The sequence below is a fragment of the Carcharhinus amblyrhynchos genome, chromosome 8, assembly GCF_965287045.1.
Source record: "Carcharhinus amblyrhynchos chromosome 8, sCarAmb.v2.hapA, whole genome shotgun sequence".
Classification (NCBI taxonomy): domain Eukaryota; kingdom Metazoa; phylum Chordata; class Chondrichthyes; order Carcharhiniformes; family Carcharhinidae; genus Carcharhinus; species Carcharhinus amblyrhynchos.
Window position 1 is genome coordinate 59,064,546 of NC_137331.1, and position 17,767 is coordinate 59,082,312.

General features: G+C 43.3%; 1 long non-coding RNA gene across 1 annotated transcript in view; it reads left to right on the forward strand.

Moving 5' to 3' along the window:
• The first annotated feature begins 11,522 nt into the window (after positions 1 to 11,522).
• The window catches only part of LOC145346632 (uncharacterized), a 34,899-nt gene continuing 28,654 nt past the window's right edge, over positions 11,523 to 17,767 (forward strand). Inside the window, exon 1 of the long non-coding RNA XR_013887723.1 lies at positions 11,523 to 11,770. This is a non-coding gene — a long non-coding RNA (uncharacterized LOC145346632). The remainder of the gene's footprint in view (positions 11,771 to 17,767) is intronic.

Sequence of the window (17,767 nt, forward strand, 5' to 3'; positions counted from 1 at the left end):
TATTTCGAAATGTATGAGTTAGGTGTTACTTTAAAATGTTTGTAAATATCGATGATGATATGTACATGAATTGTGGTAAAGTCATCCTCCCATTCATTTCTTGTCAATTAAATTTGAAAAATCGATTAAGAAGTACTAACGCTTGCAAATTTGTAAAGTGCTGAAGCTAACGTTTTCCGTTAAGTGCTTCTCTGCCCAATGGTGTTGAAAGGATGGGGGTTGGTTTCCAGTAATGAAGTCTCGGCCCGGCTGATCGGCTATGCACTTTCAATTTCAATAGGTTTGCACTATGTACAAGAATGAATAAATAGCAGCAAAATATAGTTGTGCACGACTATTAAAAAAGCCTTCCATTCAAATTCAACTTGGACATGATTGAAACCTCCTCATAGCTACAGAAGTTGAGCAGTGCACGACTAATGCCGCTTTATACGGAAGTGTTATTGAACTGAAAGAATCAAATTATAGTGTCCATATTTGTTAACATTTATTAGTAACATTAAAATGAATTTTGACCATTCCGTACGACAATGAGAATTACAAAGCAAAATGCAGCAGATGCTGGAAATCTGAAGTAAAAACAGAAATTACAGGAAATACTTAGCAAGTAATGAAGTGTTTGTGGAGAGTTAACGTTTCAGGCCCAACTGTCCGAAAGTAATCGAATTGAAAAATTAGGCGTGTACTGGTGTTACATTGAACTGTGTTTTATTTTTTGGAAGAATAATTTACATTTGTATTTAACTTATACTGTATTGGCCGTAAATAAAATCAGCATGTATATATCATTTGTTTGATTCATCATTTCAATAATACTTCGTGAAAAACCTCAATATTTCCAGCAATTGAATGAAAGCATGGATCAACACTTATTGGTTCAATTACTTGGGAATTTTGATACAATGTAATGTAAATCTCATTTTACAATATCGAACCACACAGATGTTAATCCCAGTATGTCGACATTTATGCACAAATTAAACTGCATAAAAAGGGGTCAGCTGAAAACAAAGCTGCAACTTGATGCGCCTGCAAGGTGTTTATATCAAAGAAGCAATATTTTAACGAGGCACACCTTCACATTAATACATTGATTAATGCATTATAGTTGCAGTAATATCGAATAGCATATCCCTTCTTAATTGTAATGTATATTATACTTTGGCTGTTTTATCGTTCAATTTAATGTTCTTTTTAGCATACTTTGTTGGGAAATGTTAATCTATGTACAAATGCATTCAACCGCAAAATACAGAACACCTCATGTCGCGCAAGCCTTTAAATCTGGTTTATAAAATAGATTTTGTTACGTAGATTTGAAACTGACAACCGTCTGAAATACGCATCACTTCTACCTAAGCTTATTATGAGGGAAAAGTGTGTTCGCTGGGCAACATAAATGTTTCCATTGATGTTAATGTTCTTAACTGTGTCCATCAATCATCATCTGGCGGGCTTTCACTTATTAATGACAAAACATACTTTTGAAACATGTAAAATGTGAAAATAATTCTGTTTAACCAGACAGCATCATAAACTATATGAAATTTATTGACCAGATTAGCTACTAACGTCTGTCTGGGCTGAAAAAAAGTAACATTTTAATCTAACGACATTTTGAATGTGGTGATTACATGTTGCTGTAATTCCCCAAGTGGTATGTCAATGCAAGTCCATTAAACACACATTGCAAAATCCTTTCTAGCCAATGGATGGGCTGAATGAACGAAGCTGGATTTGCAGCTGAAAGCCAATCAGTCAAAATCATGTCCCCATCCTAAATCGCCCCCACTCTACAATCACTGTAAGGTAGAGGACAGGCAACAAGGAACGTTTCATTGTCCCAATAAAATACAACCCCAGTCTCACAGGAGTATTTCCTGTGCCTCTTTAACTCCTCACATTATCAGAGTGAATCTTTCGCTTCTTTTACTCAGTCACAATTATATATGAAGCAGAGCCATCCAAAATCACTTTACTGAGAAGAGTTACAAACAACTGCAGCGAAAATTGAAACCGGAACCTTGAAAGCACAGTATGTCAGTTCCCAGCCTCACCCCATTACATTGCTCCACTGCCTACCAATCACAGGTTTAATTTACCAATGCTACATCGGATCTCCAGTAATAGTAATCAGAACCTATAGTATTTTCTTTAAATAAGAACCAAAAGACTCAATCATATTCGATTGCGTGGTTTGCTCTCCATCTACAGAACCCAAGTAAATGTTGTCACGAAGTGACGCAAAAACAGAAAATGCTGGAAAATCGCAGCAGGTCTGACGGCCTCCGTGGAGAGAGAATTGAGTTCTATTCCAGCATTTTATGTTTTTTATTCAGATTCCAGCATCTACAGTATTTTGCTTTTATCTCGAAATGACAGTTTAATTGGATGGTGGGAAACGTGTTGAGAATTGACTGAGATTATGCCTTTCTGTGTAGTGACTATACAAGTAAGATGTTTAGGAGAATGAGAGGATCCAATTGGCTTGATATAAAACCATTATCATCAAATCTTTAACAAGTATTTGTCCATAGAATTCTACAGTGCATAAGCAGACTATTTGGCCCACCGAATCTGCACCGACCACAATCCCACCCAAGCCTAGCTGGTCCTCCTGACACTAAGGGACAATTTGGCATGGCCAATTCACCTAACCCGCACATCTTTCAACTGTGGGAGGAAACCAGAGCATCCGGAAGAAACACGCAGACACGGGGAAAACGTGCAGACGCCACATAGACAGAGACCCAAGCTGGGAATCGAACCCGGGACTTTGGCGCTGTGAGGCAATAGTGCTGACCACCATCCCACCATGTTGTCCCTTTAGGGATAGAACTTTAACGATTAGAAACAAATAAGATACTATGGTGGATAGTTGAATGTTTACATTTTCTGAAACTGAGACAGCTTTTTAAAATTGTTTTAGATTTGTAAGCTTGATGAATTTCTCTACGGTTTTGTGAACTGTCACATGGATTCCAGTAGTCAAATTATTCAAACGTTCATCTGGATCCACCATCTAAATAAAAACTGGAGTGTTTAGATGCTTTTTTTCCTTATTTTGTCGGAAGGAATGAACTGAATAATTAATTCTATTGTGTTGGAAGGAAAATAAGTCTTTACGTAACTGAAGGCTGAAACTTTTAAATACACATTTGTTAAAGGAAAAATCAAAGGTAACAAGCGTGGCATCTATGACAAACATCAATGGAGAACACAGTTAAGATGAATAGATAATTGCATTGCGTATGTAGTGAATACAATACACTATGAGGCATACCTAGAACGACAATGTTAAAAATTCGAAGCGCGAATGAATATCATTATCTTGAACTGAAATTTTTTTAAAAATTATAACATCTATTTGCACATAGAAACGTAGAAAATAAGTGCAGGAATAGGCCATTCGGCCCTTCAAGCCAGTACCACCATTCAATACGATCATGGCTGATCATGCACATTCCGTATCCCACTCCTCTTTTCTCTCCATACCCCTTGATCCCTTTTGCCACAAGGGCCACGTCCAATTCCCTCTTGAACATATCTAATGAACTTGCTCCAACAGCTTTCTGTGGTAGAGAATTCCACAGGTTCACTATTCTCTGAGTGAAGAAGTTCTTCCTCATCTCAATCCTGACTGGCTTATTCTTAGACTAGGACCCCTAGTTATAGACTTCCCCAACATTGGGAACATTCTTCCTGCATCTAGCCTGTCCAATCCCATCAGGATTTTATCTGTTTCTATGAGATCCCCTCTCATTCTTCTAAATTTCAGTGAGTTCAAACCCAGTTGATCCAGTTTCTCTTCCTATGTTCAGTCCTGCCATTCCAGGAAGCAGTCTGGTGAACCTTAGCTGGATTCCCTTAGTAGCAAGAATGTCCTTCTTAGACCAGGTGACCAAAACTGCACACAATATTCATGGTGTGGCCTCACTAAGGCCCTGTATAACTGCAGCAAGACATCTTTACTCCTATACCCAAATCTTCTTGCTATGAAGGCCAACATGCCATCAGCTGTCCTCACAACCTGCATGCCAACCTTCAGCGACTGTTCCACCATGATATCCAGGTCATATTGCACTTTCCCTTTTCCAAAATTGGCACCATTCAGATCATCTTTCTTCTTGTTTTTGCCACCAAAGTGGATAACCTCACACTTATCCACATTATGTTGCATTTGCCAAGTACTTGCCTACCCAGCCGGCCTGTCCAAGTCACCTTGCAGCCTCTTAGCATCCTCCTCACAGCACACATCACCACCCAGCTTTCTGTTGTCTGCAAATTTGGAGATATTGCATTCAATTCCTTTATCCAAATCAATAATGTATGTTGTGAATAGCTGGAGTCCTAGCACTGAATCCTGCGGCACTCCAGTAGTCACTTCCTGCCACTCTGAAAAGAACATAACATAAGAAATAGGAGCAAGAGTAGGCCATCTAGCCCTTCGAGCCTGCCCCGCCATTCAAGAAGATCATGGCTGATCTGTCGTGGCTCAGTTCCACATTCCCGCCCTCTCCCCATAACCCTTAATCCCCTCTCTTATCAAAAATCCATCAACCCGCGTCTTAAAAATATTTAGCGAGGCAGCCTCCACCACTTCAACAGGCAGAGAATTCCAGAGATTCACCACCCTTTGAGTGAAGAAGTTCCTCCTCAACTCTGTTCTAAACCGCACCCCCTTTATCTTGAGGCTGTGCCCCCTAGTCCTACTATCCTTTCTGAGCGGGAAGAGTCTCTCCACCTCTATCCTATCCATCCCATTCATCATCTTATACGTCTCAATGAGATCTCCCCTCATTCTTCTAAACTCTAACGAGTACAAGCCTAGTTTATTCAGCCTCTCCTCATAGCTCAACCCCCTCAACTCTGGCATCAGCCTAGTAAACCTCCTCTGCACTCCCTCCAAGGCCAAAATATCCTTGCATAAGTACGGCGCCCAAAACTGCACACAGTACTCCAGCTGCGGCCTCACCAATGCCCTACACAGCCACAGCAAGACCTCCCTACTTTTATATTCAATCCCCCTCGCTATGAAGGCCAGCATCCCATTCGCCTTCCTGACCACCTGCTGCACCTGCAAGCTGGGTTTTTGCGACTCATGCACAAGGACCCCAAGGTCCCTCTGCACCGTCGCCTGCTGCAGTTTTTCACCCCGTAAGTAATAATCCTTCCTACCATTATTCCTACCAAAGTGGACCACCTCGCACTTGCCAACATTAAATTCCATTTGCCAGTTCCTGGCCCATTCGCTCAGCCTATCTAGATCCTTCTGCAAACTCTCCACACCCTCCGCACAATTTGCCGTTCCACCAATCTTGGTGTCATCAGCAAATTTTGACACCATACACTCGGTTCCCTCCTCCAAATCATCTATATAAATGGTAAATAGCTGAGGCCCCAGCACCGACCCCTGGGGCACTCCACTAGTCACCATCCGCCAATCCGAATAGCACCCATTGACCCCCACTCTCTGCCTCCTATTTGACAACCAATCCTCTATCCACGCTAACACCCTACCCCCAACTCCAAGTCCCCTGACCTTCTGCAATAACCTCTTGTGAGGTACCTTGTCAAACGCCTTCTGAAAATCAAGAAAGACCACATCCACCAGCTCTCCTCTATCCACCGCCCTAGACACATCCTCATAGAACTCCAGTAAATTTGTCAGACACGACTTCCCTTTAATGAAACCGTGCTGTGTCTGCTCAATGGACCTGTTTATTCCAACTCTCTGCCTCGTGCCTGTCAATGCATTATCTCCAATACCATGAGCTTTAATTTTGCTCACTAATCTCTTGTGTGGGACCTTGTCAAAAGTCTTTTGAAAATCCAGATACATAACATCCACTGGTTCACCCTTGTCCACTCTATCGGTCATCTCCTCAGAAAATTCCAGAAGATTTGTCAAGCACAATTTCCCTCTAGTGATTTTTTTTTAAAATCCATTTGTGGGACATGGACGTTGCTGGCTGGATAGGTTGCCTATTCCTAGACAGCTGAGAGAGAATCAGATTGCTGTGGCTCTGGAGTCACATGTAGGCCAGACCAGATAAGGATGGTAGATTTTCTTCCCTGAAGGACATTAGTGAACCAGATGGGTTTTTCACGACAATGGTTTCATAGTCATCAGTAGATACTTAATTCCAGATATTTTTTATTGAATTCAAATTCCACTATCTGCTGTAGTGAGATTCAAACCTAGGTCCCCAGAACATTAGCTGAGTTTCTAGATTAATAGCCTAGCAATAATACCACTAAACCATCACCTCCCCTTAATCCAAGTTGACTTGGACTGATCCTATCACTTCTAAATGCTCAATTATTGCATCCTTAAAATCCCAGCATTTTCCCCACCATTGATGTCAGGCTAACTGGTCTATAATCCCTGGTTTTCTCTCCCTCCTTTTTTAAAAGTGGGGTTACATTAGCAAACCTCCAGTTTGCTGGAAGACTTCTAGAGTCAATAGAATGCTGGAAAATGGTCACCACTGCATCCACTATTTCTAGGGCCACTTCCTTGAGTACTCTGGATGCAGAGCATCAAGCCCTGGGGACTTATTGGGTTTTAATCCCAGCAATTTCCCCAATATAGTTTCCTAATTAGTAAGGATTTATTTTAGTTCCTCCTTCATCCTAGACCTTTTGTCCCCTAGTATTTCTGGAAGTTTATTTGTGTCCTCCTTACTGAAGACAGATCCAAAGTTCAGCTGATCTGACATCTCTTTGTTGGCAGCACTAGCTGTAACGTCCATGTAACATCCAGGGAGAGAAAACCAGGAATTATAGACTGGTTAGCCTGACATTGGTGGTGGGGAAAATGCTGGAGTCAATTATTAAGGATGCAATAATTGAGCATTTAGAAAGTAGTGATACGATCAGTTACAGATTGAGATTGATCAAGATTGAGGCTCCAAAAGGTAGCGCTGCCAAATAAACTGTTGGACTTTAACGTGGTGTTGTGAGACTTCTTACTGTGCTTACCCCCTCAGTCCAATGCTGGCATCTCCACATTATCTCTTTGTTGCCCATTATGAATTCACCTGATTCTAACTGTAAGGGACCCACATTTGTCTTCATCAGTCTTTTTGTCTTCACATGTCGATAGAAGCTTTTGTAGTCAGTTTTTATGTTTTCTGCAAGCTTTCCCTTTCCAAATTGTCCTCCTCTGCTGGATTTTAAATTTCTCCCAGTCCTGTGGTTTGCTGCTTTTTTGGGTCAATTTATAGGCCTCCTCTTTGACTTTAACACTATCCCTGATTTCCCTTGTTAGCCATGGATGTGCCACCACACAGTGGCTCAGTGGTTAGCACTGCTGCCTCACAGCGCCAAGGACCTGAGTTTGATTCCGGCTTGGGTCACTGTCTGTGCGGAGTCTGTACATTCTCCTCGTAAGAAGTCTGACAACACCAGGATTAAAAACCTGGTGTTGTCAGACTTCTTACTGTGTTTACCCCAGTCCAACACCGGCATCTCCACATCATTCTCCTCGTATCAGTGTGGGTTTCCTCCGGGTGTTCCGGTTTCCTCCCACAGTCTGCAAGACATGCTGGTTAGGTGCATTGGCCATGATAAATTCTCCCTCAGTGTACCCAAATAGGCGCTGAAATGTGATGACTAGGGAATTTTCACAGTAACTTCATTGAATTGTTAATGTAACCCTACTTGTGACAATAAAGAACAAAGACCATCCTCATTTTACCCTTATGCCAGACACAAACATACAGTTGTTGAATTTCATCCATGTGTTCTTTAAATGTTTGCCATTGCCTATCCACTGCCAACCCCTCAAGTATCCTTTGCCAGCTTATCCTAGCCAATGTACAATATAATGTATAATTTTGGGATGTTTATCACACATGCATAAGTGGACTGTATAGAACTTTTATTAAAACAGAAAACAAGAACAATCAAGTTACACGGCTTTGAAAGGAAATCTTCATCATCATTTATTTTGTTTTGTTGGTTATATATGCTTGGAATACATTTCTGTTCTGATGATGGTGGGATGGATGGTTCGCTTTCAGATTACCACTAATGCTTATTCTAGCCAGCTACCAGGGATCGCATGAGGACAGCCTAGTGAAAATATCCCCTTTAATTTTTCTTATACTCTACCGGATGCTTGATGTTTCCCCATTCCTGCTCAACTGATGTTGGAAACACATGTCCTGTGTTGTTTTGGAATTCCAATAGTAGCACTTCTACATTATTTAAAATAATGGATAGATTAATTGAAAATGAATATTATTTTTTAAGAAACTTTTTTTTAAAAAAATTTTAAATTAATGAGCAACAGAATGATTAAAAGTAAGCCTTGTATAAAAAAATGATTACAATGTCATCATGCTGGTTTGAGGCACTTACATGCTTTGCTGCATTGCTCCAATGGAGAATGTTTGATTCACGTGGACAAATTGCAAAAGAGTTTTACTCTATGTCTGGCACATGTGGAAGCATAAACTGTTAGCTCATTTAGAAGGAAGAAAAAAGACAAATATAAGTTCATAAGTTCTTAACTTCATAAGATATAGCAGCAGAATTAGCCGATTCAGCCCATCGAGTCCGCTCTGCCATTCGATTATGGTTGATATGCTTCTCAGCCCCATTTTCCTGCCTTCTGTCCATAACCTTCAACCCATTACCAATTAAAAATCTGTCTAACTCCTCCTCAAATTTACTCATTGTCCCAGCATCCACCACACTTTGGGGTAGCAATTTCACAGATTCACAACCCTTTGGGAGAAGTAGATTTTCCTCAACTCCCTTTTAAATTTGCTATCTCTTATCCTGAGACTATGACCTCTCGTCCTAGAATGCCCCTCAAGAGGAAGCATCCACTCTATGTCTACTTTATCTGCATCTTTTATCATCTTGTATACCTCAATTTGATCTCCCCTCATTCTTCCAAATTCCAGAGAACATAGGTCTAAACCGTTCAATCTCTCTTCATACAATAAACCCCTCATCTCTGGAATCAATCTAGCGAACCTCCTCTGAACTGCCTCCGATACCACTACATCTTTCCTCGAAGGGACCAGAATTGTGCACAATACTCCGGGTGCGTCCTCATAAGAACATAAGAACATAAGAAATAGGAGCAGGAGTAGGCCATCTAGCCCTTCGAGCCTGCCCTGCCATTCAATAAGATCATGGCTGATCTGTCGCTGCTCAGTTCCACTTTCCCGCTTTCTCCCCATAACCCTCAATCCCCTCTCTTATCAAAAACCCATTAACCCGCGTCTTAAAAATATTTAGCGAGGCAGCCTCCACCACTTCAACGGGCAGAGAATTCCAGAGATTCACCACCCTTTGAGTGAAGAAGTTCCTCCTCAACTCCGTTCTACAGTTGCAACAATACTTCCTTGCCTTTATATTCTATTCCTTTAGCTATAAATGCCAACATTCCATTTGCTTTATTATTTGGTGCACATCAAATTTGGTATTAAACCAGTGGCGGAAAGAGGATGGTCATTCAAAGGTGATGTGCCTGATCAATGTTCCCAAAATTTGGAATGGGAATACCTGCTAATAACCACCCTCTGCCCTTACAGCCAACATGCTTCCTACTACTAGAATCAAACTTTTCCCTTACCATCACTCACTGGGATCCAGTGACAATACTGGATCTTGGGTAAATGTTGTACCAGAAAATGCCATTTAACAAACATTGATTGGTCAGCAGCTTTTGGCAGGTAGGTTTTACACCATCAGAGACCTTGCTCCTGGGGAGGTCTGCTGCTGCTGTCCAGTACGATAGGTCTTCCCAAAGAGTGGGGAGGTGGTGCTTGTCATCTCTACATATTGGGTTGGATTTGATGGGCTGTGTCCACTGATCCTGTAAAAAGTCTGACAACACCAGGTTTTAGTCCAACCGATTTATTTGATAATAGACTCACAAGCTTTCGAGGTTTCCCTCTTCGTCAGGTGATTGGAGAGTTCTGGCCTCAGACAGAGCATATAAAACACAGACAGTTTAGAGATTACTGATTAGAATGCGAATCCTTACACCTAACCTGCTGTTCAAGACCTGAAGTGGCTGACAATGTGAGTGGAAGGAGTACTGATCACAGGTTAAAGAGATGTGTATTGTCTCCAGACAGTACAGTAAGTGAGGTTTTGCAAACCCAGGCAAGTCACGAGGGTTACAGATAGTGCGACATGAACCCAAGATCCCTGTTGAGACCGTCATCATGTGTGCGGAACTTGGCTATCAGTTCCTGTTGGCGAACACTTCAGTGGTCACGGGCATTCAGCCTCTGACCTTCGGGTAAGCATTCTCCAAGGCGGCCTTCACGACACACGACAGCGCAGAGTCGCTGAACAGAGACTGATAGCCAAGTTCTGCACACATGAGGACGGTCTCAACAGGGATCTTGGGTTCATGTCGCACTATCTGTAACCCCCGTGACTTGCCTGGGTTTGCAAAACCTCACTTACTGTACTGTCTGGAGACAATACACATCTCTTTAACCTGTGATCAGTGCTCCTTCCACTCACATTGTCAGCCACTTCAGGTCTTGAACAGCAGGTTAGGTGTAAGGATTCGCATTCTAATCCGTAATCTCTAAACTGTCTGTGCTTTATATGCTCTGTCTGAGGCCAGAACTCTCCATTCACCTGACGAAGAGGGAAACCTTGAAAGCTTGTGAGTCTATTATCAAATAAATCGGTTGGACTAAAACCTGGTGTTGTCAGACTTTTTACTGTGTTTATGCCAGTCCAACGCCGGCATACCCACATCATGTCCCCTGATCCTCCCAGTGAAGGGAGCTGGATGTGATGGGGTTATGCCCCCCTGACCCACAGTGAAGGGGGTTGAATTGGTGGGGCTGTGTCCCCCTGACCCATGGAGGAGGAAGCTGGATTTGATGGGACTGTGTCCCTGACCCTCACACAAAGGGGTTGGATTTGAGCAGGCTGTGTCCCCCTGACCCACAGCGAAGGCTTTGGATTTGATGGGCTGTGTCCCATGACCCTCCCACAGTGAAGGGGATGGATTTGATGGGGCTGTGCCCCCAATCCACAGTGAAGGGATTGGATTTGATGGGCTGTGTCCCCCAACCCTCCTACAGTGAAGGGCATGGATTTGATAGGCTGTGTCCCCTGACCCACAGTGAAGGGAGCTGGATTTAATGGGCTGTGTCCCCAACCCTTCTGCAGTGAAGGGGGTTGGATTGATGGGACTGTGTCTCCCTGACCCACAGTGAAGGGGACTGGATTGGTGAGGCTGTGTCCCCCTGACCCACAGTGAATGGCGTTGGATTGGAGTTGTATCCCTGATCCTCCCACTGAGCAACCCACAGTGTTTCAGTCCGGGGTGGGAGGGCGGGACTAGGGGCGCGAGAATGAACTGGAAGTGAAGTCTGACCGGCAATCTGATTGGCTGATGATTCTCTCGACAAGGCTGGGCGCTTCCCAGAGGCGCTGCAGCCCGACCGGGGCGGGGGCGGGGGCGGGGGCGGGGGCGGGGGCGGGGCGGGGGCGGGGCGGGGCGAGTGCGGGGGCCGGGGCCGGGGCCGGGGGATTCAAACCCTGGCATGAGTCTAACCGTGATGTGGTGTTGTCAGACTTTTTAATGAGTCAAACCAACAACGACTTGGGCGTTTTGCCTCCTCTCCTCTGCCCTGAGTAAATGCTGGGAGGAGTAGGATGAAGCTGTTAAGCTAATTGGCCATTTAAAGGCTTCGATAGGCCCAAGGACGAGAGTGTCGGTTTATGGAAGCGCCCCCTGGTCATTGACTGGAGCCAGGGCGGAATGGATGGGAAGGTAATGGGTGGATGCGGAACAAGTCTGTCTGTGACCCGCTGAGATTTCCCAGTATTTTCTGTTTTGTTTCCAGCATTCACTGTATTTTGCTTTTATTATAGTAGATGGGGAGACAGTGCACTGCATTTGATCAGTTTCCCCTCCTTCAAATAGCCAGCAAGGGAGCATAAAATCCAACTCCATGATGTGGCTGAGATCAGGACTTCCATTTTGATTTGATTTATTATTGTCACATGCCTCGGGATATAGCGAGAAGTATTGTTTCTTGCACGTTATACAGATAAAGCATATCTTTCGTGCAGTACATATGCGAGAACGAAAGCATATGGTGCACAATGTAGTGTTACAGTCATAGCTAGGGTGTAGAGAAAGATCTACTTAATAAGGTAGGTACATTCAAAAGTGCAGCAGGAATCTTGAGTCGGTTGGTACATGATCTCAGACGTTTGTATATTTTTCCTGACAAAAGAAGCTGGAAAAGCGGTATGTCTGTAGTATGTGGGATTCTTGATAACGTTAGCTGCTTTTCTGAGTCAGAAGCAAGTGTAGATGAAGTCAGTGGATGGGAGGCTGATTTGAGTGATGGACGAGGCTACGTTCATAACCTCTTGTGGTTTCTTGCAGTCTTGGTCAAAGCAGGAGCCATTTCAAGCTGTGATACTCCTGGAAAGGTTGCTTTCTATGGTACAGCTGTAAAAATTGGTGAAAGCGGTAGCGGACATGCTGAATTTTCTTAGCCTCCTGAGAAAATAGAGGTGTTGATGGGCTTTCTTAACTATAGTGATGGTGTGGAGGGACCAGAACAGTTTGTTGGTGATCAGGACACCTAGAAACTTGAAGCTTTCAACCATTTCCACTTCATCCCCTGTGCTGTACTGATGCCCACACCAAAGTAATGTTGCCCCTCTGCCCTCCCTCAGATTTTTATATTCTTGTGTTATTAATTTTTGTGGCAATATAAGATTAAAATACCTTGCCATAGTTGGCAGGGGTCCATGTGGCTAGCCTGGGACTCTAGATTGGTCTGGTACTGTCTTTGACATCTTTGAATCTCCTTACATCGTATCTAGCTTTCTTGTATAGGTCAGGCTCTATATGTGATGCTTTTGGGGAATCCCTGAAGAGCAAGGCTAAGACTTCATCAATCTGAACTAACTTTGTTAATGGAAATAACCAATGACAGAGCAGATTCAACTGAAGGTGTCAGCCATGGCTTAGTTGATAGCATTCTTACCTCTGAGTCAGACAGTTGGACTTGTGCACAAAAATCTAGGCACACTCTCCAGTGCAGTACTGAGAGAGTGCTGCAGTGTTAGAGGTGCTGTCTTTAAAATATGGGTCCAATGTAAAAAATAGTCCACAGTACTCTTTTGAAGAAAAGCGGGTGAGTCATCCTTGGTGTGCTGGCAATATTTATCACTCAGTTAACATCACAAAATGGATTATGTCGTCATTATTACATTGCTCTGTGTAGGAATGTGTGTACAAATTTGGCTGTTGTATTTCTTACATTACAGTAATGACTACAAAAGTACTTCATTAGCCGCAAAGTAATTTGGGTGTGAAAGGCATTATATAAATGCAAGTCTTTTCTTTCCTTGTTTTTGGAAAGCACTCCAAAACTTGATTTGGGGTTGAAGATAGTCATTGCTGTTCGTAGACTTAGTACCCTGTAACTTCATTCTGCCATGAAGATCTCTGATCACCAAATAGGGCTTATCAGTCTTTCAAATACTGGTATTTAGTTCAAGGACAGGAAAAACTTTCCTAGTTCTATTTGATAGAGGGCATCCAGAAGAGACAATTTTTGGCTTGAGTTCAGTTGGTGAAATTTGCTGAAATGTTGAATTTTATGGTTCTTTTATCAGAAGAGACTGACTAAAAAGGCGTTTGACAAAGTCCCTCACGGTAGGCTGGTAGAAAAGGTTAAGGCGCATGGGATACAAGGCCAGGTAGCTAGGTGGATTGAGAACTGGTTGGGAAATAGGAGACAGAGGGTAGTTGTGGAGGGTACCTTGTCGGGCTGGAGGCCAGTGACCAGTGGTGTGCCGCAGGGCTCGGTACTGGGACCTCTCCTCTTTGTAGTCTACATAAATGACTTAGAAGAGGGAGTAGGTGGTGTGATCAGCAAGTTTGCTGATGACACCAAGATGGCAGGGTTGGCGGGTACAGAACTGGATTGTCAGGTGATACAACAGGATATAGATAGGTTGGTGCAGTGGGCAGATAGGTGGCAGATGGCATTTAATCCTGACAAATGCATTTTGGAAGGAATAATGCAGAGAGGAGCTATGTGATAAAAGGTAGGCCGATTAGGAGTATAGACGTACAGAGAGACCTGGGAGTGCAGGTCCACAAATCCATGAAGGTTGTGTCACAAGTGGAGAACGTTGTTAGGAAGGCTTATGGGATGTTAGCCTTTATAGGAAGGGGCTTAGAGTATAAAAGCTGCCGTCTAATGCTTCAGTTATACAGAACATTGGTTAGACCGCATTTGGAGTACTGCGTCCAGTTCTGGTCACCTTATTACCGGAAGGACGTGGAGTCTCTGGAAAGGGTGCAGAGGAGGTTTACCAGGATGTTGCCTGGCATGGGGGGACTGGGTTACGAGGAGAGACTGAAGAGACTGGGGCTATTCTCCTTGGAAAGAAGGAGATTGAGAGGGGACATGATAGAGGTATATAAGATACTGAAGGGAATAGATAGAGTTAATAGTGAGAGACTGCTCCCTAGACTGGGTACGAACACAAGAGGTCATCACTTAAGGGTGAGGGGGGGGAGGTATAATTTGGAGGTAAGAGGAAGGTTCTTTACACAGAGAGTTGTGGGGGTCTGGAATGCGCTACCGAGTAGGGTGGTGGAGGCAGGCACGTTGGACTCGTTTAAGATGCAGTTAGATAGGCACATGAGTGAAACGAGAATGGAGGGATATGGTAGGGGCTATTAAATAGGGTTAAACCTCGGGAGACACCGGAAGGGCAGGCTGTATGATTAATATGTTTTGTCTTTATTCCACAGGTGGAGGTCCACCTCGTGTCAAGCGAGGGGCATGCACACAGCGGGTTGTGCGTGGGCTGCTCTTGGAAGTCCAGGAGTGGCCTAGTACTTCATGTCGGTGTGTGTGCTTGATCCTGGACCGATAGACGGGCTCCACAACAGCTCAGTGACTAGCACTGCTAGCTGTGCAGATACATGGATTTGGGCCTGTGTCTGTGGGAGTTTGCGCATTCTCCCTGTGGTTGCGTGGGTTTCCTCCGGGCGCTCCGGTTTCCTCCCACACCCCAAAGATGTGCTCTTAGGCTAATTGGTTTCCACCAAATTGACACTATTTCTTCCCTGAATCTGACTGAGTAGGGTCCCATTCGTAGACATGCAGGGTAGAATAGGTGTAGGGCGATGCGGCGGCGCGGGCTCGTTGGGCCGAAGGGCCTGTTTCCCGTGCTGGGTTGTTCTTTGTTCTTTGTTTTTTTTGTTTATCACAAAAAGTTCTTCTAAATAAGGATAGATGTGTTAGAATTACAGTTTTCAGTCTTTGCCACAACAAACAGATACTTTCTCAACCCATGGTTTTTATAAAATATCAAAATAAAACTCTTCCCGCTCAGAAAGGACAGCAGGACTAGAGGGCAAAGCCTCAAGTTAAGGGGGGGGAGCAGTTTAGAACAGAGTTGAGGAGGAACTTCTTCACTCAAAGGGTGGTGAATCTCTGGAATTCTCTGCCTGTTGATGTGGTAGAGGCTACCTCGCTAAATATATTTAAGACACGGGTGGATAGGTTTTTGGTAGGCAAGGGAATTAAGGATTATGGGGAGAAAGCGGGAAAGTGGAACTGAGCCACTTCAGATCAGCCATGATCTTATTGAATGGCGGGGCAGGCTCGAAGGGCTAGATGGCCTACTCCTGCTTCTATTTCTTATGGTCTTCAGTAGTAACTGCATCCATGTCTGTTGACTGTTAGACATAAGTGATAACATGCCCTAATAGATATGAAAATAAGCCTCTTTTAAATCTTTTGCAGCCAACAACTTGGATACATTGCTTGACTGGTTACTATTGTGAATCTTTCTTATTTTCTGAATTTGTTCTGGGCTGTTTGGTCTAAAATGGGGGAAATCTTCCCCATTTTTAGGATTGATATGCCTTGCAAGTAATGACTCGAGTGTTAATTTTTTTTCAACTAATTAATCTCTTGTCTTAAATTAAATGCACAGCATCCATAACTGGTGATTGTACTGTTGTTTTCTGGCTTTAGACAACATAAATGTCCTAATATGTTATCTTTAGATTTACTAGCTGCCACTTGAGGCTTTTTATTCATTAGCTGTGAGCATTACTGACAAAGTGAGCATTTATTTCCCATCTCTAATTATCCTTGAAGAGATTAAGGATTTTGACTGAATGATGGTGAAGAACGACAACATAATTCCAAGTCAGGATGGTGTGTGATTTGGAGGGGAGCTTGCAACTGGTGACATTCTAATGTGTCTGCTGTCATTATTCTTTTAAGTAGTGGAGGTCATGGGTTTGGGCAGTGCTGTGCTAAAAGAACCTTGAGTTGTTGCAGTGCATCATGTAGATGGTGCAAATTGGTGCCATTGCTCTCTGGAGAAGACAGTTCCAAAGACTAATGAGAGCAGAAATTTATCTTCACCTCCCATTAGCACATGTCTCTGTCTCTTGTCAATCAACCTGATCGAACGTCTATTCTGAAACCCCAAGGCAAATCTAAGTAAGCACAAAGGCATTAACTCTGTTTAGACAAACACAACATTAGCTAAAATCAATCGTTATTCTACCTTCTGAACATTCGAGCTGCCTTTTGCTCAGACAAAAAATAACTTCCAACTCTAATTAGATTTTGGAGGAATGAGGTTCCATCCTTCCAAAATTCAAGAATTTGGGTTTTAAAAATTAACTTATTTGAAAGCATTGATAGCTAGGGTGGCATGTATTGCCCATCACTAATTGCCATGGAGAAGGTGATGGTGAGCTGCCTTCTTGAACTGCTGTAGGCTCTAAGGTATAGGCCTGCCCACAGGGAGTTCCAAGATTTTGACCCAGCAACAGTGAAAGAAAGGTCATATGTTTCAAAGTTTGGATGGTGAGTGACTTGGAAGGAAATTTCCAGGTGGTAGTGTTTCCCTGTGTCTGCTAACCTTGTCTTTCTCAATGGTAGTGATTGTGGGTTCGGAAGGTGCTGCCTAAAGAGGCTTGGTGAGTTGCTGCTGTACATATTGTAGATGGTTGCTTTGTCCTGGATGCTATTGAGCTTCTTGAGGTTGTTGGAACTGCACTTATCCAGGCAAGTGAAGAGCATTCCATCAAACTCCTGACCTGTGCTTTGTAAATCGTGGACTGGTTTTGGGAAAATCAGGACGTTTGTAAATCACAGGATTCCTAGCCCCTGACCTATTCTTGTAGTCATAATATTTATATGGTTTGTTCAGTTCTATTTCTGATCTGTGGTACCCCTGGGATTTTGATAGTGGGGGATTTGGTGATAGTAATGCCATTGAATGTCAAGGGGTGATGACTAGATTCTCTTGTTGCAGATGGTTATTGCCTGCCACTTGTATGACACAAATTGCCGCTTGTCAACTCAAGCCTCGATATTATCCATGTCTTACTGCATGTAGAAATGGACTGCTTCAGTATCTGAGGAGTTCTGAATGTTGCTGACATTGTGCAGTGAACATCCCCATTTCTCCTCATGATGGAAGGATGGTCATTGATAAGGCTGAAGCTCGTTGGTCCTAGGACACTAGCCTAAGAACTCCTGCAGTGATGGCTTGAGCTGAGATAATTGATCTCCATCCACCACAACCACTTTCTAGTGTGCAAGGTATGACTCCAACCAGGAGAGTTTTCCCCTTGACTTCTACTGACTTTGGTTTTGCAAGGGCCCCTTGATGCCACACTTGGTCGAATGCTGCCTTGATGTCAAGGACAGTCAATCTCACTTCACCTCTGGAATTAGGTTCTTTTATCCATGCTTGA